This window comes from Heterocephalus glaber, unplaced genomic scaffold (genome assembly GCF_053883595.1).
Source record: "Heterocephalus glaber isolate CG9 unplaced genomic scaffold, H.glaber_assembly_v1.0 deba00001720, whole genome shotgun sequence".
Lineage (NCBI taxonomy): Eukaryota > Metazoa > Chordata > Mammalia > Rodentia > Bathyergidae > Heterocephalus > Heterocephalus glaber.
The window spans coordinates 3318287-3343719 of record NW_028258433.1 but is presented as its reverse complement, the minus strand read 5'-3'; positions in this window follow the sequence as shown (position 1 = coordinate 3343719).

Here is a 25433-nt window from a genome sequence, read left to right as displayed (position 1 = left end):
GCTACTACTGTTCCACTTGAGAGCAAACCTAGGCATCATCCATGTGGTGCTGGTTTTATAGGAACACAGAATTAGAGAGTTTTGAGGTCATAAAGGTTTCCACTTAGATTTCACAAGAAGGCCAGGCAGTGCGCCCCTGAGAGGCAGTGAATAAAGTTTTGAGAGTGAAGCTAAAGTGCACTGGAGACCCCAGAAAGTTGGGAGAAGTCCAGAATGTGGAATACCTGAGGAAAGCTGCAAGGAGTGAGCAAAGCAAGCCCAAGAAAGAAGTCATGAGATCTGCAATGACTGGCAGTCCTATAGGAACAGGGCCACCCAAACCATTTGGAGTATGAATTTCATCATAACTTATTCTGGGTGCTGGACGTGGAACTATGGGATTTAGTGTTTTCCCTGCTGAGATTCAGTCTAGCTTTGATTCCATTGCTTTCTGTCCCTCTCTTCCTCCTTTTTGGGAATGTGAATGTTTATCCTAGAGATGAGCTTGATTAGAGTCTCAGAGGAGAATTTGGACTCAGACTTTTCAGCAATACTGAAAGTGTTAGGACTTCAGCAATACTTAGAGATGAACTGAACATATTTTACACAAAGGGGCAAGCATCAGTTTTTTGGGAGTCAGAGGCTGAATGTTATGGTTTACATTTCAGTGTCCCTAAAGAGCCTCATGTGCTCATAGATGGGGATTTTGGAAGGTGATTGAATTATGGGGGCTTATAGCTGACTTTTTAATAGGTGTTGGGGGAGCAGGGGATGCAGTCAGAAAAGGCAGGCCACTGGGGCTGGGGCTTGAAGGGGTTTATCTCCCTCGCTGACTTCTCCCTTGGTGCTGTCCACTTCCTGTCTGCCATGCCATAAGCCTCTGTCCTCAGCTCTCTTCTCTCACATGCCCTGTGCCATTCTATCCTGCCTTGGAGCCAGACAACTATGGACTGAAACTTCTACAAACTGAGTGAAAAATAAACCTTTCCTCCTTTAACTTTGGGTATTGGATATTTTGTCCCAGAGATGAGAAATGTGGCTAAGAAAACATTTTTCAAAAGAAGGCATACAAATGGCCAAAATACATTTTAAAATGCTCAACATCACTGATTATAAGGGGAATACTAATTCAAATTACAAGAGGCATCACTTCATACATCTTAGGATGGTTGTTATTAGACAAATAGAAAATAACAGGCATTGATGGGAACGTGAGAAAGGAATCCTTATAGACTGTTGGTAACAATGTAAATTAGCCTATCAATTATGAAACACAGTAATAAATTTTCTCAAAAATTAAAAATAGAACTACCAGCCATCTCATTTCTGGGCATATATCCAAAGGAAGTGAAATCAATATTGAGAAAAGATGTCTGTGCTTCTATGTCCATTGCATAATTTTCAAAATAGTCAAGATACAGAAACAACCTAAGTGTCTACGATGAGTGACATAGATAAATGGATATAAAAATAGAATAGATATTGTGGCGTATTATTCAGATGTAAAGAAGAAAAATATTCTCTCATTTGTGACTATGTGGATGAATCATCTAGATGATGTGGTGCTAAGTAAAATAAGCCAGACACAGAAAAACAAATATTCTATGGATCGAAAAAGTTAAACCCATAAGCAGATGGTGGGTGAAGGGTGGGGAAGGGTAATAAGGAAAAAGGAAATGTTGGTTAGAGTGTACAAAGCTTCAGTTAGACAAGAGAAATGTTTTAATGATACATTTCACATAGTAATATATTGACTATAGTTAACAATACTAAATTGCATATTTCAAAATTACTTAAAAGGACAAATTTTAAATTTTCTGGTCACACACAAAATAAATATGTGATGATATATATATATTAACTAGCATGATTCAATTATTCCATATTCTATACATATATCAAAATTCAAAATATCACACTGTAGCCCATACTATTATTTTTCCCATTAACAATAAAGTTAAATTAAAATACAATGAAATATCACTTCACACTCATCACATAGATATTGTTTTTAAAAAACAATCTAAAAAATGTTGGAAAGAATGTAGAGAAATTGTAACCTTGTGCACTGCTTTTGAAAGTCTAAAATGATGTAGTGCTGTGAAAGACAGTAAAGCAGCTCCTCAAAAAAATAAAAATGGAATTATCACATTATGCTGAAATTCCACTAAGTATATACCCAAAAATGCATGACTGCTGGAACTTGAACAGATATGTGTGCACCCATAGTCTTAATAGACTATTCATAATAGTCAAAAAGTGGAACCAAACTCAAGTGTCCATTGATGGAGGAAAGGATAAATAAAAGGTAGTATAGGTATTCAATGAAAAAGTATTCATCCCTTTAAATAGATAAACCTTGAAGATATGCTAAGTGACATAAGCCAGTTATAAAATGACAAGTGAATGAATGGTTCCACTTACACAAAGTTTTTAGAATAATCAAAATCACAGAGATAGAAAATAGAACGCTGGTTGTCAAGGGTTGGGATAAAGAGCAAATGGGAAGTTATTTTTTTTAATGAGTATGGAGTTTAGGAAGATAAAAATAGTTCTAGAGTTGGATGGTAGTGATCGTTCACAACAATGTAAGTGTCCTTAAAGCCACTAAACCATTGGCTTGAAAGTGGTTAAAATGATACATTTTGTTATGCAAGAGTTGACCACATTTTTTAAAAATGTAAATGAAAGTAACAGCAACAAAAAACATAGTTCTCCATCTACCACTCAACACCTTTCATGCAATTATTAACAACCAAAGTGTCAGACTTGAGGACCAATCTGCTCATCAGCAAAGGCAAAATCAGTGCAAAGGTCTATATGCCCATAGAAAAGTCAGTATTTTTCTATGAGTATATAGACTTTTGCAATTTAACTATGAATTTAATTTATTTAATAGAGAACTATTGAAGTTATCCATTTCTCCTTAAATTTTAGTATCTCATGTCTTTCACAAATTAATTGCTTGACTTTAAATAGTCAATTCTCAATTAGCCATAATGACCAAATGTGAAGATCAAGTAATAGCAAGTTGTTTACATTTGTAAAGACAGGGAACAATCAAGAATCATTAAGGAAATGCAAATCAAAATGACACCCCCATCTGATAGAATGGTTATTATCAAAAAGTAAAATAATAATAATAATAATAGAGTTGGTGATGGTATGGATAAACAGGACCTTTGGTTCTCACCATTGGTATGATTATAAATTGGTACAGGCATTAAGGAAAACTATGTGGAGTCTCCTCAAAAACTTAAAAACATAACTATCATATGCTCTAACAGTCCCACTTCTGGGACTGTATATTCAAAGGAAATAAATTCAGTATATCAAAGAGATATCTGGAGCTTCATACTCATTGAAGTATTATTCACAGAAGCAAGATATGGAAGCAGCCTTAGTAACAGATGAGTGGATAAAGAAAATGTTCACCAATTTGAGACACCTGTAGAAATCTATGGCAGGAAAAAAAATGGAAAATGTGTGAAAATTTTTCTGTCATTTTAATTTTAGAACATTAGAAATAGATGTTTAACATTGAAAGTAGTCTGAGGTCTATGAATTATTAGATTTCTAACAAACTGCATAAATGAACCTAGACCTTTTATTCCTCAAACAAAAGAAGAAGGTAGATAGAAGTGTCATTTCACAAAATAGCTTATTTTCAAGGCCTTTGACAAGCCACTTTAAAAAGGATGATGCAATGAGAGCTAAAAGCTTCCGATTAGTTATTGTCTTTGAGATTCTCTTGGATCTGGTCTCCAATCACAGAGTTTCCTGAACAGGCTGCCTTTATCACAGCTGCCCACAATCCATTAAAATGACAAGCTGAGGACCACATGACAAGCTGACTGCACTTAACTTGACACTAACAGAAGAGATGACAAAAGAGTTTCTTCTAGTCTTTTGCAAAATGCATGTTTACCTGGGAACAGAGGGAACTTTCAAGTTAGAAGGTAATGTTCAAAACTCCAGGCATTAGAACGAGAATTGTGCAGTGTGGTGCCAGAGGAATCAAAGTGATTTTAAATTGGTATTAGAAACCTTCAGTTGTGAAGCTTGTAAGAGAATTTGCTACAATAATGTTCCTATTACTACTTCTTGTCAATGGGTTAACATTAAAACTATCATCTTTATCAAACTCTCTAGACACTGCAGAGTGGATGGCACCATCCATCCTGTCTCTTTAATTATAATCAAGAGTAGATTATTTATACTTACTTAGAGTTAAGATAGTTGACAAAGAATTGTGAGTAATCTCCCTGGGATTCTTTTTGTAGCCAACAACTGTTGATTATGATTCTTGTTCTCATACAGATCAAAATCTGTAGAGCAAAATTTAAGAAGGAAAAAATATGAAAACTTTTATTCTTTGACCTAGGCCTTTTACAGGACTTTACTTTTCAATGTGAGCAACAAGAAGATAGATTAAGTACTACATACTTTGCATCTTTTTCACAAAAAACAAGAATTAGAAAATAAAAGCAGGAAATAGGCTCATTTCTTAACTGTTATTTTGAAAAAATTTTACAATCTCAGTAGAAACAAATGAAATGAGAAAAAAGTAGGAAAACACAGACCAATGTGTTGTTTTAATTTTTGTTTTAAAATAATTTTAGATTCATGTGTCCAATTTTTCCACCTTCCCTATTGTATCCAAGCGTTGATTGACTTTGTGAACATTCCTTAAGTCTGCTATAAATCTCTCAATTTTTTTGTAGGTTAGCTTTTCACTGATTTTCACTTTTAAAAGATTTGGATCTCTCCTGCAGCTCAATTTTGTAAATAAGATTCCCAGGATGAAAATTATGAACTATCACTGAATAATCCTTTTGGTAAAAAGATCTTTTCAAAGGCCTCAGGATGTTTCTGCCTGCCTCAGTTTCTAACTGCCTAACCGAAACCCTAAGCCTAACCCTAACTGGACAGTGGTTGACAATAGGCCACTGTGTTGTAAAGCTGAACATATGAATATGCTACATCACAACAACTGGCTACCAACTACCTCCTTGTTATCCATACACCTATTATTTTTAGGAACAGAACACTCTCAAGTTCTAGTTGGATATGTGGCCACCCACATATATTTGGTGGTTTCTTCAGGTACATGTGGCTAAATGACTAAGTTCTAGCAAAAGGATGTGAGAACTGATTTGTGCAACTTATAGCCCATCTCTCTGAAGACATTGTCTCTAGATTCTCTGTCCCCTGTCCTGGTGGCTGAGGGAAGAACAACTGGAGCAGCTGCTTTGCACTCAGCGATGGAAGCCACATGTTGATGAGAATAGTTTGGATGGACGAGCCAAGGGAGGAATAGAATACGTTACCATTCTACCTCTGTTTATTTGTGCACTATTCCTCATATGTTCATATCTTCAAATACTGTATAATAGAAAGCTAGGGAGAGCAAAGAAAAGCTTTCTTTTTGGTTTCTACAAATCCAAATTCTGCAAGAGTATATGTGTCTACATAGCAACTATTGTTCCTGCCCAACATATCACAGACACACCCTAGCACCTGAGGCTCATACTTGCACCAGACTCCAGGAAACTCCCACCAAAAATGCCATGTCTTGTGCCTTCTTTCATTCTAGTGGTTAAGAAGAGTACTGTTTATTAACAGCCTCACATGCACTAGTCCGTAGTTTCCTCTACCTCTACCCTGCCAATCCAATGCTAGCAGTTCAGTTTGTAATGTCCAATTTGGGGCTGCCAGCCCCTTCTCATATTTCTTTGGCAATTTTTAGTCCCATTTCTACAAAGCAACTCCCAGCCTTTCCTTGTCTCCAGCCCTCTCTAAGACCCTTTTTTCTTTTTACACTTGTATAACCCTTGAAAAAGGAGGAGGGACATCAAACATTAAGTTCCTTACTATTCCCAAAACTAGCCAAACCAAAGGGACAATGAAAATAAGTCCAGACCAGAATGTCCAGATAAGTATTGTCTGAAAGAACACCAACTTCTTCACATGTACACTGGGAACTGAGCAAGCATTGTCTTTAAGAAGTGATCTTTTCTATAAGTATGCTAAAGGCAGCTGTTCCTTGGAATGCTGGTTAAACAAAGGGACAAATGAAACTACATCAACATTTGTGTGGCTTAAGCCCCTCCTTCTATAGTGACCTGTCCAGTCAGCTACCACTTGACTCTCCCTGCTAATAAGTTTCAACAAACCCTACATCTTGTACATATCTCCTAGTAATTTCTTTGTTCTCACATCAACCGAGTCCACTGCCCTAACACAGATAGGCTGCAAACAGGACAACTGGTGAGCCAGTCAGGAGACTACGGAGCTTAAAGAGCAAAAAAGCCATAGAAGTTGCAAGACAGCCTTTTAGCTCCATGTGGGAAAATGTGCAGCAGTTTTATAGATGCTTGGGGACCACTGCATGAGCACGAGAATGCCCCAAATCACCATGAAGATAATGGAAAATTTCATTGTTTGTTAATGAGCAATATGGTTTAAAAAAAAAAAAGAAAGAGCGGCATAAGTTTGCAGCAGTCATAGGGTGACTGCTTCTCACAGAGGTATGGGTAGTAACAGTGGTTGAGCTCCAAGCTGATGCCCAAGTCCATGTCAATTTCAGGAGAAACAGAAACTATAGTGTGAAGTGTGTATAAGTCAAGCTGAAATTACTGAGCAATGAGTTGCTCATGTGAGAAATACTGATGATCACCACTTCTCTTACCAAACACCTCACACAGCAGGATTTGTACCCAACCATTAAGGAAGACAATGCCATCTCTTTGTTGATCTGGTTGACAACTGATTGTAAAGGTGTTTGGCCTAAGGGGAGCTGTTTACCTGTGATGCCTCACAATGGCAACCTATGGAAGAATTAAAGTACTTCCTAAGAGTATGAGAAATGAAATATGCTATTTATGTGGCAAACTACATAAGCCCTGATAATGAAATTTTCACAGAAGGAATGAAAGACACCATATTCCAAATGGCCCCAAGGCAATCTTATGGACCTCTGATATGATTCCCAAGCCACTTGGAGGTCACACTGTTTCTCAGATGGCACAAGCCATGGACAGTTGGAGAAAAATGATCCATGGAGAATGGATCAGAAGAAGTGAGATAAATGAGAGCAATAAAAGTTCCTGTAAGAGTAACAAGAAGGCAAACATGGCATGATTAAATCAGAGCAGACACTCCATTGAAGAAATTGAAAACCAGCTTGACACTGTTGTGGTGAGACTAGCAAAAGCCAAAACCTGAACATGCTTTTCTAAGCCTTTTTACAATTAAGAAATGAATACAGTGCCCATTCCCCACAAGGGGGAACCTCCTAGTTCTTGGTACTGAGCTTCTCCAATTTTCTTCAAGATTTGCTTGCTTTTTGAACAGGGCTTGCTTTAATTTGTTGCTCTTTGTAGTGTTGCTGAGGAATTCGGCTAGAGTGTGCACCTTGATGAGCTGTTGTGGGGGATACCATGGAAGACAGGTGTGATAAGAGGGTAAAGGCACTCAGGCACATGAGGGGCATGGTAAGAGTGTATGACCCTGCTAAAGGAGAAGGGACATCAAACATCATGTCCTTGAGATGGCCCCTTTCCATCCACAAGGTTCCAGCCAAGTCAAGGGGATAACAAATGCAGTCCCAGATTGGAATGTTCAGATAAATATTAACTGAAGGAACTGGGCAAGCAACTGATATCTGTAAAAAGCATTTTTTTCACCATGTACACTAAAGGCAGCTGTTGGCCGGAATGCTGGTCAAACAAAAGCATAAAGCAAGCTAATCACATCAATAGTTATGTATCTTGAGCTATAAAACACCTCCCCCCATAGTGAAAGTTGCAGACTGTTACCTGTACAGCCAGCTTCCACTGGATTCTTCCTAATAATAAGGAAGCTTCAAAACACCCTGTGTCTTGCATGCTGTCTCTTGGCGACCTGCACTAGTGCAGCTAGGCTGTGGACAGGCAAGACTCAAACAGAACTCTCCTTTGGGAACCAATATATCTCCCTGTTTTGATTAAATTGTTTTATTTTCTTACTTTCTCTGTGATACTCTTCCTGACTAGCTAGAAGGAAATTAAAAATCTCTTTACCTTAGTTTTTCTAGCCATCCCAAAGGAATATTTTAAAAGCTAGTTTTCAGTAATGAAGGTTAGGACATGAAATCTACAAAGCATTGTCAAGCTACTCTGCAGGGGAGAGAATGACTTTAAGTTGAGGCTGTCCTTAGCATGTTGGACGGGTAGTTACTGGCATACAAATAGGTCCCTTCATTTTAACAATGTGCCTCTAACTCAGTAGTGATAGTGCCACATGAGAGGGAGGGAATTCGTCCTCCAGGGAAGCTTGGGCTCAAGGAGTCTGTGCCAGGAAGTCTGTACCTTATTTCACATCTCATCCATCTTCACTGCCCCACACTGAGCATCTTTCTTTCCCTAATCCACTTATCTCTCTCTACTTTCTTGGGTACCCTAGTTAAGCAATGTGTGATGCCTAGTTTGTCTAGTTCTCTAGCTTCTCCCATACCTTAATTTGTGACTATTGCTCCCTTTGGCAAAATATTTCTCATCATCATTGTTTCAGAGACTGGCCTCTCCATCCTTTCATTCATAAGGACTCTCTTTTCTTCTTTTCCATGTCTCTTCACAGGCTGAACCAACAGATAGCCTGGGATCTGGCCAAGGGTTCTAGGCAACAGCTACAGGCACTTAACATTTCCATTTTTATGACCTCTTGTTCTTTTTATGTATGAAGATACCAAGTAGACTCATTATGAACCTAGTGAGACATTTGGAAAATCTGGGCCAAGACTCATTCTCTTCTAGTCAGCATATAATCTCTATCGTTTGTAGTAAAAACTGGAAGCTACCATTTCCTACATTCCTATTGACCAGCTTCCTGATATAATAATCATCACAACAGCTAAAATTTTGTGGACATATATTATGTGTTGGGCACTACTCTTAATGTGCTTTACATATATCTTTTAAATTTATACAACCCAATGAGGAAGATACTAACATCATCTTTAGATGAAAAGTCTGAGGTATAAAGTGGTACTGTCTTGCAAGTATTTGGTGGAACATAGATTCCAATCCTGATAAATTAACAATTGACATCACAAAATCTTAAACTACACATATCAAAAATTTTTCAAAACTAAATAATGACTGATATACCAGGAACTTGTCATTAAGTAAAAAATACACAAGGAAAGTTAGCTCTCCACTAGTAGATGCTGTCAAAATCTAGACTCTACTAATCAAGAGACTGGTTACATTTTCTGTACCTTATGTGTCTTTACTCTTATAGAGGGATGCCAGAAAATAAATAGTTAAAAATTCATTTAAATTTGAGGGAAAAAGAGATATATACTTGGCTCTCATTATACTTTCTTTTACCATATATATATATATATATATATATATATATATATATTAGAGAGAGAGAGACCATAAAAACAATCATCATCCTTCTCTTGCATCCTTCCCAACTCCCCCACTTCTGTCAGATTCAACATGCTCATTAATGAAAATACACAGTCACACTGATTGATCTTACTTAAATCCATAATCTTTAAAGTCCAATCGGCAATAACAGCTGCCCAACAATTGCATTATAGTTCCCTAGTTCATTTACTCTCCTATTCTTCTAAACAAGTACAGTTGATTCCTGTTATTCACAGGAATTATACCCTAGGACGTTTTCAGAATGCTGAATTAACACATACTGAACCATCATTCCAGGGGGAAATATAGTTAGATTCCTGTGAGCCTCTGGATACATTTTCATCAACTTATAAGTATATAACCTTTTATGTGTGTTTCTGTTTAAAGATACCTCATTTATTGTATATTAATGATTCCTAACATTGAACTCACAGCCCACGAATGGCACTATAACTTACTCCTGGATGAAGCTTCTCTGACACACATATTTCCTCCAAATGGCACTTCACAGTCTTCTTGCACTCAAGAACCCTACACAGCACTTTATCACTACATCTGGGGGACAGGTAATTTAAGCAGAAAGATCATTGATATAAATCACAAAAAATGCAAAACAAATAGTATTGAAAAGATAACAACATGGAACTTGTTTATTGCATTAGAGCTGCAACAAGAAGGCAGAGTGTGGCTTTGTTCATGCTCAGCTGGAAGCATGCATGACTGTTGGAGCATTGTCTCAGTTGGAGCATTAAATAACTCAGTTTTTGTAGCTCTGAGCAAATATATGTTTGTAAATGACTACAAAAGTACTAGGAGTATTGATTTGGCAGTTGTCAGCAAGTAAGTAAATTTGCACATATGGAATACACAACTGACTGCGTTTTACATCTTCTCATCTCAAACATTCAACAGCTTCTCCTCTACCTTACTCTCAAAAAAACATTATTTTCTCGTTTATTAAGAAAATTGAAGCAATCAGAATAGAATCTTTGACTCCTACCACCACCCTATCAACTTTCTAGCAACTGCAGATTCCTGTCTGTCCCTAATACTAGTGAAATAATTAGAAGTAAGCATTAAGTAATATGTCTTAGTTACTTTTCTCATTGCTGAGACAAAATACCCAACTTCCAAAGTTAAAGGAGGAAAGGTTTATTTTGGCTCAAGTTTGTAGAGGTTTCAGTACATAATTGGCTCCAAGGCAAGGTGGCATGGCAAAGGGGCATCACAGAGCAGGCAGGAGGCAGCAGAAGACAAGCAGCAGCAGCAAGCAAGCAATAAGCGACAAGCAAGGACCCTTTTTCTGCCCCTTATATCCTATTCAGGCTACCCACCATTAGGATAAGCAGCACTCATCGGGCTGCGGGGGCAGCCTTAATCCTAGCATCGTACCATAAATCAATCCCAGCATCATATCCTTGACCTCAGCATCATACACCCTAGATCCAGCAATCTCTGAAAAACCTCACCTATAACCATATGAGGCTTTGGGAAGACATCTAGACACAAGTCATAAAAATAATATCTACAAAGTTACTAATTACAGATTTATTTGGAAAAGCCAACAACTGAAAGAATCAAAATATAAACAACAGACAGTTGGTTAAACATATACAAAATGTTATACACTCACTATAAACTACAGAGCAGGCAGAAGGCAGCAGGAGACAAGCAGCAGCAGCTAGAATATACTACAGAATATTTAGTAATATAGCAATATTTGTTATAAATTAAACAGAAAATGCAGATTCTGAAACAAATTATAAAATCCAGCCCTAGTTTTATAAAAGGAAAAAATGGATTTTGTCTCTGTGGGTTTGCACACTGGAAAATAATCTGAAGGATGTATATGATGTATAACATTTAACCTTAGTTTGACTGACTTCAAAGCCCACCCCGCTCTGCTGAATTAATGTGGATATTCTAGCCAATCTGAGATGAAGACCATAAGAATTACCTTTTACCCTAGCCCAATAAGCCACATTATATTTATTTTACCAATTGGTTTTTAGAATGTAAACAAACAAACTAGAGTTGCAATGTCTCTTTTTTCTTTACAAATACACTATTTAATTGTAAAGTTGGGAGTAAAACTAAGGAGTGTGTTAAATCTAACAAAATGTCTACTAAAATGTAAGCTGGGGTCATCCTCCCTTCAGTCTAAGGCAGAGATTGTGGAGACTCAAGTCCAACGCACCATGGTGGAACAAAACAAATAGTCCTTTGGTAGCGAAACTAACCAAGTAGTTAGTATTCCCTGACCTGTATTTTTAAAAAAAGAAAGAAAAAAATTCCAGTCTGAAAGAGCAAATACAGCCCTTTCTAAGGTAGGTATGAGGTGTGTTTGTGGTAGGTGGAAAAGCTCAAAGCCAGATTTCTATCTTGACAGCTGTTCTAGTTCTCATAGCTACCCATCAGGCCATCAGAAGTTCTAAGAGATTACTACAATTTCCCAAACCATTCCAAGTTCCCCAAGACAATTCAGTTGTGATCAGATTCTAAAAGACACCTTCTTATAATATTAAGAAACAGTATATTACACGATGAGAAAATAAGAATGAACAATAAAATGTAAATATAATACTATTTCAGTCTTCAAAGAGCTGAAGTAAATTATAGTTTTCATCTTCACAGTAATCCTATGAAACAGGAAGAGTTGGTCCAGTTACCTTGTTTTATAAAAGAAGAAAGCAGAGCTAATGAGATTACACAGTGTTGCTAGCCAGAAGGCTGAGAGGCCAGGGTGAGAGCTCAGCCATGCGGGTCCTGGGCACCAGCTACGGGAACTGTGCCTTTCAGGCACTTGTCAGGGCAGGCCTAGAACACCGCGCACACCAGAAAGATCAGACACCAGCCTCCCACCTCCTCTCTCTGCTCACTCCAGACACGTATCACTCATTGTTGACAGTAGGTGTGGTATCTAGGGTTTCCAGGCTCTTGTCTTATTCAAAGAATTGGAAGGAGACAACTAATGAACATAACAGCTTAACATTTATTGAGGAAAATGAGAGAAAAAGAAGAAGAGAGAAAAGGAGAGAAAAAGAAGAAAGACAAAAGAGAAGCTATGTCCTGCATGCATAACTAGCTGCTGCAAAAACAGGGGAACAGTGGCAAGGAGGTACAAGGGCCACCATCTTTTATATCTTCTTTTGACGTCAAATCTGGGTCTTCCCACAGACTGAAGCTACTCTGTGCATGCATCTAGGTTGAGATGTGACAGCTCTCTGTGACTGACAGGTGTTGCCCAGTTGTCCAGCCATGATTGGCTGAGATTTGATAGCTTTCAGTGATAGGCAAGTCACCCCCCCAATCGTACTGCGGTTTGTCATGCCCTAGTCTCCTGCCTTCCCCCTGCACAGTCTAGAAACCCTTTCCCACTAAGTACCCTGCCAACTTCACTTCAGTCAAGGGTGAGATTTTGCCTTGATACAAAAACACATATTTAGGTTACATAATTGCCTGCTCAATAATTATTATTTAAATTATATTCATAGTTTTCTATATTTTCTTATAGTATATCTTCAAAAAACCAAAAGTGAAAAAGCATTCTATGATAAGGAAAATGTTAATAGTATTTAGTTTTTTAAAATTGCTTTTTTTTTTTGGCTTGTGTTTTTGGCTGGACTTGGCCCCCTTTCCTGGGCTCCTGAAGATGCTTCAGTTAAGCTGCCTTTTCTGTGCCTGTCCTCTCCCACCTGCCTCCATGTCACACAATCCACTCCACAGAGAAATGGGCCTCATCCCTACAAGAACTGGGTTCTTAGAGCATGGGATCCAATTAGGCCAGTAAACTCAGGGAATCTAACCTTGGGACCCCTTCATTCCGAGGGCAGACACTGAAAAATACTGAGAAAATTGTTGAGTTAGGACTTTATGCGAAAATGAGAAAAAGGATGATTGAACATACTCTGAAATGAAAATAATATATAGTTTCTTCACATTCCTAAAAGGACATTTTATCCAGGCCAGAGCCAAGCAACCTGAGGACGTGTGACCTTTGACCCATACATAGGCCAGCCTCAATGCCCCAGGCTGAGCCCCGGCTTAACTGTCACAGAACACTGGGAAAGTTCTTAACTGTCACTGACAAGGGGTCCGGCCACATCTCTCGATGTATCTAAAGGAGCAGGGGCTCTGGAGGAGCCTTTGAAACCATTGTATATTCAGATTTCTTCTGGACTGAGTGTCCCCAAAAGAAACCCGACTGAAGGAAAAAGCACAGAAGCCCTGAGAGAAAAAATCCTCGTGAACGAAGAAGTTTAGTCAGATGGATATGATAGAGCAGCAGTGTTTGTCTGCCAGACAGCAGGGACACGGGGCTCAGGGAGAAGCTGATCTTGAACGTGACTGACTGCCCAGCTGTCCACTCCACCTCCCCTCCCCCGGAGGAGAAGCATGCGCAGAAAGGAAAGGGTGACGGCATAATGGAACAATCCGTGTCACACGCACTCCATAACAACGGAGGAGTAACCCAAGGGAGACAGAGATGGGGGGGCGGGGGGGGGGCTCTGTGAGGGGTAAATGAACTGGATGGGAGCGGAGGAGCTGCCAAGCACAAGGGTCCTGCTTTTACAATGGAAGGTGCTCCAGAAGCCACGTGATCTAGCTAGACGCAAAGGGGTCCTTGCATTACAAATGGAAACACTCAGACATCCTGAGCAATATTTTGAAAGAGGGATCATGGGGATGAGGCAGAATTTTTGATGAGAAAAGGGGTGGGAGGAGGAAGAACTTCAGGGTTGCTGCAAATGTGCAGTGTCTGCACTCAACGGCAAATGAAACTGACCGTAGACTATGAAGACCAAGCAGTGGGTGCTCCTGTGAATGTCTGGAAATCTTCTCACGGTGGGATCGCTGGTAAGGTAGCCAGAGTGATAAGGGAATCGTCCTGGTCCAGTCTGGCTCCTCCTCCTCATGTCCCATGTGTCTGTGACCCATAGTTTTGGCCTTTCCTGGAGAGTCTTCTTAATTTTGGTCCTTATTTTTGAGACCTGGACTTTGCTCAGGTGGTTGCTGGAGGAACAGTCTCCGAGTGCAGTATCTTTGTGAGTTACTGTCTAGAATGGCCTGCTCACCGCCGCGCGATAATATTGGCAGCAGCCGTGGCAATCTGGCCTCTCTCATCCACCGCAGCTGCAGTATCTGCTTGTGTGTTCTCTTTGTCCACTGCAGATCTTTTTGATACCCTGCTTCTTCCTACTTGCTCTAGCAATATCAGGGGTATTCTAAGCCCATCTCAGCAGCCGAATATAAAACCAAAAGGATTTTTTGTGGACAAAACGGGGGTGGGGGGCGGATAGGATTTAAACTTTACCATAAAATATCAGTTCTTGGTTGAAATTTAGGTGAAATTTTTCCCCATTAATCCAAAATTCAAATATCAATCTGTTCCTCCTGCAAGAATGTGCAGTGAGATTCTCTCCAGCTCTAGCCCTGTCTCATCCACACCCAGCTTGCCAAGAGATCAAAAACATACCAGGGACAGCTTGTGAGCCAAGACTTATTAAAGCAATAAATAGATTGGATAGGGTTAATTGAGAATTGCTATCTGAGAAGGATAGTGTTCAGTGGTGGCAGACTAAGACTCCAGAACACACTCAGAATGTCCAGTGGCAGGTGGACTAGTTAATCCCCAAGAAGTCCAGGAGTGGCGATGGGAAATCACCAGAGAAATCTCAAAGTGTTGGGTGGCAGCTGGACTACAGAAGGCCCACAGTAGAAAATAGCATGTATAGTTTGCTAAGTTTATGCCTGTGATTAATATAGAGTAGGCCCTCAGACCGACCCTGAGTCTTTGCTATCCATATCTCCTTATTTTGCTTCTTTATTTCTTAACTTGTAACTCAGTCTCCTAACCTATTAGTGCTGACCAGGATTGGCCTTTTGCTGCCCCTCTCCATTATCCTTTTCAGTGTGTTGCAGGACCCAGATAACAGGAGTAAGCTCACAGGAAGAAAGATCTGGGCACCATGGACAGGATGCTGGACTCTGAAGTCAGCTAAAAGGGAGGAGTTGATACCATTAAGTGTACAGAGACTTGCCCAGAGATTGGAAATTTGGGTTTTCAGTAGAGTGAGACCCTTAGAATAGAAGTACATGCCTCGATGATACTAGGCAGAGCTCATAGCTTCTATTTCGTTTCTTTTTTTTTTTTGTCTTCACAGAACAGATTATTAAAATTTTTATTTAGTTATTTAAAAAATTCAAAGAGAATAAAAGTCATTTCTTCCCACAAATACCAAATTTAAATGTAGACAATCTACATAGAGAAGTACAAGGAAAAATTCAAAGAAGTTAAAGCAATTTGTAATTTAATTACCCTGGAAATTCTGTAGCTTTGTTGGAGACAGTGTAGTCCTCTAATCTCTTGCTGGTTTTGACTTGTCTATTACAGTAAAAAGACTAGTCTTTTGTCCTTAGCTCAACATTTTATCTTTATCTTAAAAAGTACAATTAAAATTACCTTGGAACTTGGATCATTCATTGGATTAAATTAATCTAATAATTTATTCTCAAGCTACTTTTATTTATTTATTTTTTTTTTATTTTTTTATTTTTTGGTACCGGGGATCGAACTCAGGTCCTTGCACTTGTGCAGCAGGCAGCGAAACCACTGGGCTAAATCCCCAGCCCTAAAGCTACTTTTAAAAAACATATTCTAATAAAAATGTTTTCTCACAATCCGTAAATTCATTTGGAACCAGAAGAGACCTAGAATAGCAAAATCAGTTCTAAGCAACAGAGACATGGAAGGGGGTACCAAAATCTCCAACTTGAAACTATACTACAAAGCTACACTGTAATAAAAACAGCATGGTACTGGCAAAGAAACAGACCTGAGGATCAGTAGAATAGATTAGAAGATGCAGAACCAACTCCAGACATACTCAGCCACCTCATCTTTGACAAAGGAGCCAACCATGATCATTGGAAGAATGATAGCCTCTTTAATAAATGGTGTTGGAAAAACTGAATTTCAACTTGCCAAAGATTAAAACTAGACCCATACCTATCACCATGCACTAAACTAAGATTGAAGTGGATTAAAGATCTAAATATAAAGATAGAAACACTAAACTTGCTGGAAAATAAGTTAGGTAGAACACTTGAAGACATTGGCATAGGAAAAGACTTTATGAACAAAACCTCAGTAGTTCAGGAACTAGCACAAAGAATCAACAACTGGGATCTCATCTTATTAAAAAGCTTCTGCACTGCAAGAGAAACCACCAACAGAGCTAAGAGACAACCTACAATGTGGGAAAAAAATTTTTAGCATCTGTACCTCAGACAAAGACAAATTTCTATCTAAAATATAGAAAGATCTGAAAAAACTCAGACCCCCCCAAATTTAAAGACCCAATTCAAAAATGAACATCTGAAATGAACAGACATTTCTCAGACAAAGAAGTAAAAGCAGCAAATAATCATATGAAAAAATGTTCAACAGAGCTGGTCATTGGAGAGATGCAGATAAAAATAACACTGAGATTCCACCTCACCCCAGAAAGAATGACCGCTATCAAGAAGACAACAGATAACAAATGGGGGTGGAGGTGTGTGGAGAAAGGAACTCTTCTCCATTGTTGGTGGGAGTGCAGACTGGTGCAACCACTGTGGAAATCAGTATGGTTATGTGCACCCATGTTTATAGCGGCACAGTTCTTAATAGCTAAAGCTTGGAAACAGCCCAAGTGCCCATCAACTGGAAACTGGATAAAGATGTGGTTTTTTATAAAATGGAGCACTACTCAGCCATAAAAAATGAGAAACTAGAGTCATTTATAGCTAAATAGATGCATATCGAGGCCATACTCTTCAGTGAAATAAATAGGACACACGTGTAAATACTGAATAGTTTCTCTAGTGTGAGAAACTGAAAGTGTAAATAAGGATTAAAATGAATAATTAATAATTTGAAATAGGAAGAAAAGGTCCAAAAGGGTAGGGGAAGTGGGAGGGGAAGGGGAAAGGAAAGAAGGGAAAGGAAAAATTATGAGAAAAGAAAAAAATGGAAACAAAGTCTTTGTAAATAGGGAAGGGTGGAGGGGGTGAAGGGTGCACCAGGTAATGGGGAAAAAATAAGAACCAAGATACATCATGTACAGGTACAAGCACCCAAAAATAAATATAAACATACTATATACCTAAAATGTACCAATAAAAGAATTTAAGCAAAAAAAAAGAAAGAAAGAAAATGTTTTCTCATTTTGATCCTTTAGGTAGGGAATTTAGTACAAAAATATTTCCTGAACATACAATAAAATTTAGAATTTTTAATTTTTTAGAAGTAAATTTGTTTTGAGATCTAAATATGAATGTATAATTATTTAATTCTCACACAACAATGGAAAGTCATATGGATTTTTATTAATTGGGAAATATAATATCACAGGAATTTCTTTCTTGCATATATACATATATTTATATTAAATATCTTTATAAATGAGTGACAGTTGTAAAGACTTACTCTATAATATCTGGAAACTCCATTTGTATAATTTAATACAGTTTCTAAAGTTTTGTCAATAAGAAAAAGTCAAGTGAGTCTGGATGCATTAAAGAATTTAATTGAAAATATAGAGTGAACTATTAAAATATTCACTGGCATGTAAAGTTTGTACATCTTGTTACATTTAGAGTGGTTAAAGTTCTTTTGCAAGTCATTGATACTTACTCAGAATCTTCTGATCACTCATGTAAATAACTCTTTCAGTGGAACACAGTGTGTTAGTCAGTGCTTTATTGCCAGACAAACTATGTTACATGGGCCAATTGTATATAGTCAATATCTCACCTTTGTAATGGCAGAAAACTTTTGTCTCGATTTATGCACTAAATAATAAATGTAGCTATAATTATATATAATTTACATTTATGGCATTTTCAAGCACAAGTCTTATCAGTGGGAACAAAATGTCAACATCTCTAGTGTAATCCAATATTGTGTCAATTGAGCAATAAGGAAAATAAATCCTTTTAATAGATGACCCTTTAACTTATTTAAAATAATGAAGGAGAACTCAAACATTTAGAGTGGGAAGAGAACTTAGGTTGCATGGAGATTCATAACCCTATATTTTTCAGTACCATTACTAAAACACAATAGAATAGAATAAGGCACATCAATTCAACTGGAATTGTGGGTCAAAATTTCTAATCAACTAATTATAAAATTATGCTAGCAAGAAAGCAAGCGTGAGGAAATATGTGCTCTTTACCTTGAAGTATTAATGAACAGAGATATTTTTCCATGGTTAGGTCACTGGAACTCACTGTAATGAAAATTGTTTCCTGAAGTGGTACAACTTAGGCAGGTACAAAATTTACTGACGTCCCCAATTCATAAGCTCACTTTTTGATTGGCTGCCGTCTTGTGTCTTTGTAGAGTTCTTCCATAATTTTGCTTGGTGAGCACATGCTCACGGATTAGTCTTTATGTTCTACTTCAACAGAACTTAAAGATTCACCTGTGTCTTCCAGGGGAGGTGGCTTGTCACCTGGTGATTCCCTTTTCAGCACGTTGACACACAAAGCAAAAGATAGCTTTTAAAGACGCCATCACCCCCAAGTTAATGAAGATTATTATGTCTGATTGTATGGACAAGAATTATCACCATTTTCATGTCTGAACATGTGGACAATTGTTTTCGTCTTGGTGCAAGATCTGCTTGAAGAGCGCGTTCTCCTTGGGCGGGAGGCTCACGGCCCGCATCATTCCGGCTCCTCTGCTGGTCCCGCCACCACCTGGTTCGGACAGTCTGTTTGTCCGACCGCCGCCACTGCCGTCCCGGGCTCCTTCAGCCTTGAATACCCCGATCTACCGCCACCACCAGGCCTCAGGTGTCGCCGCGTCGCCTTTCCCGGACACCCCCTTCTCCTCCTTGTCTTTTTTCCTTTCTCAACGCTGCCGCCCCCCACGAGTCTCTGTCGGCGGTTCACGTGGCAACTGAACAGTCATAGCTTCTATTTCTTATCCTGCTGTTATCTGTTGGTGGGTTTGGGCAAGGTGCTGAACATCTAACTAACCTCTATTCTTTATCACGATTTGGGGACGGTTGGGGAACTCCACTGCAAAGGATAATCCCTGGGAACTCTGGATCTGTAAATACAGGTTAGAGGCAAGAGAAACCAGTAGGAGGTGCTGAGCAGAACCAGGCTGAGGGTGCTGGCTCTGAGCTCTGCTCTGAAAGACCTGTCACTTGGGCAGGTCCCTGAGAGCTCTTTACACTCATATTTTCCTGTCTGTCCTGGCTTCAAAGTCTCAGTAAGCTACTTGCTTCCAAGACACGTAAGACTCCCTAAAAAGAGGACCCACAAAAGTACCTTCGTCAACTGGCACTTTTCAAACTTTGTATGTTCTCACTGCCTTCAGTGTGCAACTGAGTTGACCGACGTCAGTTGTGTTACTGCACATTCAACTCTTAGGCAGGAGAAGACTGAAGAAGGTCCGCCAGGTAAAAACTAAAGGAAAGCAGAAGTTTTGTAAACATTGCTTTCTGGATACCTGGATGTGTGACATAGACTGAAATATCATGGGAGGAAAAAGCAATGAGTGGCCCAAAGCTGTATCTACAGAGAGGAACTTAGAATTTACTCTGATCATTTTATTTTAGATGAATAAACTATATTTTTCAAAGTTCAAAATGGAATTTTTAAGAAAATTGACGAAGTAGCCCAATGCAAATTCCATTTTTTCTGGATGTCTCTTCAGTGCTAAATTGTGCCCTAAAGTCTTGGTTTACCCATCTTGTAAAAAAAAACAATCTGAGTCCTCTTTCCAGTGATTTCTCTGAGGAATAAGAGGGGAGAAGGATTTATTATGAGTAATTGGAGAACTGAAAGCAAAATGATTTTAAAATATGAAAGGAGCTACTGATAGCATTTTGGATTGTTATCAACTATTCATAGGACATAAATTATAAATATATATCATGGGAAGTAGTGTAAATCAGAACATAAGTGCATAGTGTATATTGTCAGTATGATCTTAAATTAGGGGAAAAATAGCTTTGAAATGAAGGCTGTACTCATCTGGACCAAAGAAAACATTCAATTCCAAACTGCAAAATTCTAAAAATGTCATTAATCTTGTACAGAGGTGACCTTATCTCATATTCTCTGTTAACATTTCTCTAGTCTTTCAAAATATGGCAAAAATTTAAAAATGCCATCCTAGTTAGGGTAAATTCAACCTGCTATGAAATAATAAATTTTTCCAAAGCAAACAAACCAAAGAAAGTGATTCATTTAACCACTCATCAAGTTCTGGGGATTATGGAGGCTGCTGGCTCTTGGGGTAGTTTTTATTTGGCAGAAATATCAAAAGATAACAGTATTTCTTTTTCTTAACTAAATTAAAAGCTATTTGAACCAAAGATGCTTTGAGAGATATTTATGCACATGATGATCTTATCCTAAGTCCTTTCTGTTCTGGACAGATACGGGACAGAACTGCAGTCTATGGGTGGGGGGGGGGATTTGATAGTGCACTCAGGATTTACCAGATAAGGTTCAAATTATCAAAAGGACTCCCAATTTATCATTCCCATCTTATTTTTCACCTTATTAGTATATCATTTGTAGACACATGGCCACTAGAGAATAGCAAACATTCTCTCATCAAAAAAAGCAAGCTCTTTCCAGCTCCCTTTGTTCTCCACAGTGCAGACTAAAGAATCTGTAAAGTACAAGTCTGGTCATGTGATATCCCTACTTAAAACTGCTCAGAGGTGTCCTCCATTGGTCCTAGGATTAAGCCCAATTCCTTATTTTGGCTTACAAGGCTCTGCAGGATCCAGTCCTGGATTACACACCCTTTAAGGTTTTCTTTTATTCTCCACCTACTACTACCACTACCACTACCACTACCACTAGCACTACCACTATGTATCTTGTCTGCTCTCCTCCCATAGTAAAAATCGCTGTAATTTTGTATACTCTCTTGTCTCTTGGTCTTCAGCATTTTATTTCCTCTTCCCCTGGTCTCACATAGTTCTTTAGACTTGACTTTGGATCTACATATGTACATGTTAGCATGAGCACATGTAAGAATGAGTACATTGTATGGTATGAAGAATAAGATTTTAGGGCCGGGGATTTAGCTCAGTGGTTTCGCCGCCTGATGCGCAAGTGCAAGGACCCGAGTTCGATCCCTGGTACCAAAAAAAAAAGAGAATAAGATTTTAACTCTTACTATTATACAGTACAAATTCTAGACCGGTAATGCAGGCCAATGTTTAGTATAATTCTAAACACTGTAGTATTTTTGTCTTGATTACCACCTCCCCATCCCTCAGCAAGTCAGTTTGAATGTTTGATGCTTTATGAGATTGTTTCAAATGAAAAGCAACTTTACAATGAAGTGTTCTGACCTCTGCATGCCTTGAATTGTACACTAATGATATATGATGTGATGGCCCCCCTCTGTCTATTTGATTTAGCTTAGCCTGAACAAAGTAAAAGATGATACTGTAACATTGATGAGATATTTAATTCAATAAAGAGGCCATTTAACTGTCTTATTTTCTAAATTAGGAAGATAATCTGGGGACATAATGGAATATAATCCACCTACCCAATTTTTAATAGATTTGACAGTTTCCATGGGCTCTTAGCAAAAGCATCAGCACTTTCTGTAGTTGCTCTAAAAATGACTTTGCAATCTGACACGTTATCTCTCTAGCCCTCTGCTTATGCTTTCAACTATTGAAGTGCAGGCCTATATACAAAGTAAGAATCCAAAATAGTTAGCTATTAGTTATTACCAAAATATGTACTTAATCATCTGAATTCAATTTTAAGGTGTTCTGATGCTGGAAAAAGCACGACCTTGCATAACTCTACTTCAACCCAGTAAATTTTCACTAAGAATTTACTATATTTCAAGGCTATGTTCCTTGAAAAATCCCTCATTTCTATGGATCTCTGTGACTATTAGGTGTGTCCAGGAAATGCCAAAGTAGATGTTCAAATGCTGGCCTTGTTGTAGAACTGTCCTGGCTAGTGGCAAGACTCTCTAAAGACTCAGTGCTCTATATAGAGGCAGCACTCCTTGGTGATTACCTGGGAAGCAATATGGTCATGCCTTGACATTTATTGTCACCAACCTCTCTGTGCTTTCATAGAATTGTTACCTGAATGGAACATGAGAACTCAGTTTTGTGATTCTAAATTCACAAGGTTACTTCTTACAGAATTCCCCAGATTAAGGTTGGTCCAACCAAGTTTACCATGCAGACAGAATTTACCCGGCTTCAAATTGCCCAAGACCGCCTGTAGTTTCTTTCAACCAGTTATGGATGAAGTGATTTCTGAGCACTGGGCACTCGACAGGGGGCCTGCACGGCCTTGACAAATCACCCACCACTCCCCACAAAAAAACCTTACTCCATATGGCAGTTCCTGGGGTTTGGTGCCTCCTATCCTACCCTGTTATTTACAGAGGTACTCCATTAATACTGAATTCACAAATGAAATGGGAGAAGTTTTTTGAAATAGACAAATTTCTCCTAAATAATCAGGCCAGCCTTTTTTCTAAGGCTTGAGAACAAAAGTAAACCAAATCAAGAACTGATACACTAGGGCCAGGGATTTAGCTCAGTGGTTTCACTGCCTGCTGTGCAAGCACAAGGACCCAAGTTTGATTCCCCAGTACCAAAAAAAAAAAAAAAAAAGAACTGATACACTAAGGGAACAAGAGTCCTTATTGGATATACTATTGAAAACTTAAGCAATCTATTGAGAGACAAGTCACCAGCCCTTCTCTCTACAAGTATAATACCAGGGGCAATGGAGTCTAGAGGTACTGGGAGAAAAAGATTCTACAGAACTTTGTCTCTGAATGGTTTAGAGAAGATAATGAGGTGGCATAGAAATAAAAAATGATTGGACTATAACTCAGGATATGCAGCTGTCTCTTTGCCTTGGGAAGGAGCCATAGCCTGTGTGGCAATGACTTCCAAACAAATGGTGATCTGTGTTTGATGGGGGCATGGGATTGACTTGGGTAGGCTCCGCTATTGGCACCTTTACAATCCAGGGACTGGTAGGTTGTGCTATAAGTGTGATTTGCAAGGTGCCAGAGAAGGGCTATTTCCAAAGAGCCTTGCTACCCTTATGTGGAAGCTGTGTGAGAGATGACTCCAGCCTTAGCAAAGGAGCTCTGTCAGGCAGGAACCATGGGCCAGGACGGAATGAGGGGAGGGGTGGGACCCACCAGAGAGAGGCTTCTTCCTGTGGCATCACTAATAGCCTTTCCTGGACCCAGAAGCCAATTACAGACTTGGCTTCAGAAAAATTCATTAAACTGCATGGATTTATGCACCTTTTCTGTATGCTGATTTATTTTATAACATAAAAAATGTTAAAATAAAGAAGCAAGTACAAGAACATAAAAGCAAGCCCCTTCCTTGTATCTTAGTAACTGTGGTATGTTCTAGAGTAAAAATAAGAATAAAGGCTATAAATGCTGACTTTGTTGCTGTCCTAAACTTTCATTATGGGACAACCCCATGAGTTAGACACTGCTGTGCCCATTCCATGGATGGAAAAACTTGCTCAGCAGTCTGGATCTTCTCAGAGCTTCACAGTCCTTGAGAAGCAGGACCAGGTTGGGACATAGCCTTCGCTCCTGTGGTATCTTGGACCTGGCCCTCTGAGAACAGCTTGGCGCAGGAAGGGATGCACTCAGGCACAACCACATAGTCCTGCTCTTCTTGTCCAGAGACAAGTCAGTTCTCAAGACTGTAACTGAAAGACAGGATCTTGGCAATATCTTTTTAAGTACCCTCAGCAAGGTCTGCCTTATTAACTGTGATGATTGTAATTGTTTGTCAGAGTGTATTTTGAGTTGTAATTAATGTTTCTGATGGGCTGTAGAAAGGAAAACATCTCCTAGGATTGCAGCCTGAAGCATACTGTGCCTCAAAGAGTTTCAAATCCTTTGAGAGGCTTTTATGTTTATTATGAGGTGTACCAAAATACAGATTCTCGGCTGACTTCTGTCATCCCTGTGTAGCCTCCAGCTCTATGTGAGGTGTATCCACCAGTGCTTCAAAGCCCTGTATGGTTATTCCTTTGCCTATAAGGCAGTAACTAGGATGGGCTCTAGGTCTAACAGGGCTAATAGGACTCAGCCTCTTCCAGTCTGGAAAAGTGACTCACCCTTGGGGACTCCAGGCATTGTCTCCAATACACGGGCAAGGGTGATTTAACCTCAGGCTGAGTGGAAGCCCAAGACTTGGAGCTATGAGTGGCTGCCAATGTCCCTATGTCCCTGAGCCATGCCCAAGCATCCAGTGGAAATTTTATTTTACATTGGCTCCTCTGGTTTCCAAAAACCCCTATGCTCACTCTCAAAAGAGGGATGCTCAAGCTTGCATATAAAAGGCAGAGGTGAGGATCAGGAGAACATAAGCCACTAAAGTAGTCAGTCAAATGTTAAAGTTGTAGGATGGAGACTGATCCTGTAACAATTCCAAGTGAATCTGGGTGTCTGATCCTTGTTGTAAAGCACTCAAATTTCAGTCAGTATTAAGAGGCCCAGGGGGGCTGAGGGTGACCAGTTATGAGAATGTTCATACCTGTGCATGTTGGGCTGGCCCTTCATATTGCACCTGACATGACACTGATGGTGATGTGTACACCTTGTTCAGGGCAGGGTCCCCAGGACACAACCCAAGTCCTTAAGGCAGGCTCGAGGCGAACAGTGTCAAATACTGCATGGCTGCTGTTAGAATCTTCAATGGGGCTCTGAAAGTCAGCTCTCCATCAGTCATAGGAGGATGTAACTGTTTCCTCTGCTGTCTGTCCTATTCGCTCAGCTTTCTTCTTGATTCTTCAGATATGCAGATCTTACTGATAGACATGTGCACAATCTACCAACCTGGACTTGTGGTTGAGTCGATATAGTAGAAGTATAAAAATAAACACAGATATAACTATGGAGTAAATTATAAAATTGCCTGAAGTTTCAGGAAAAAATATGGTATTCCACAAACAGAGTCAATGATTTGGGGCAGGTTTGGGCTAGAA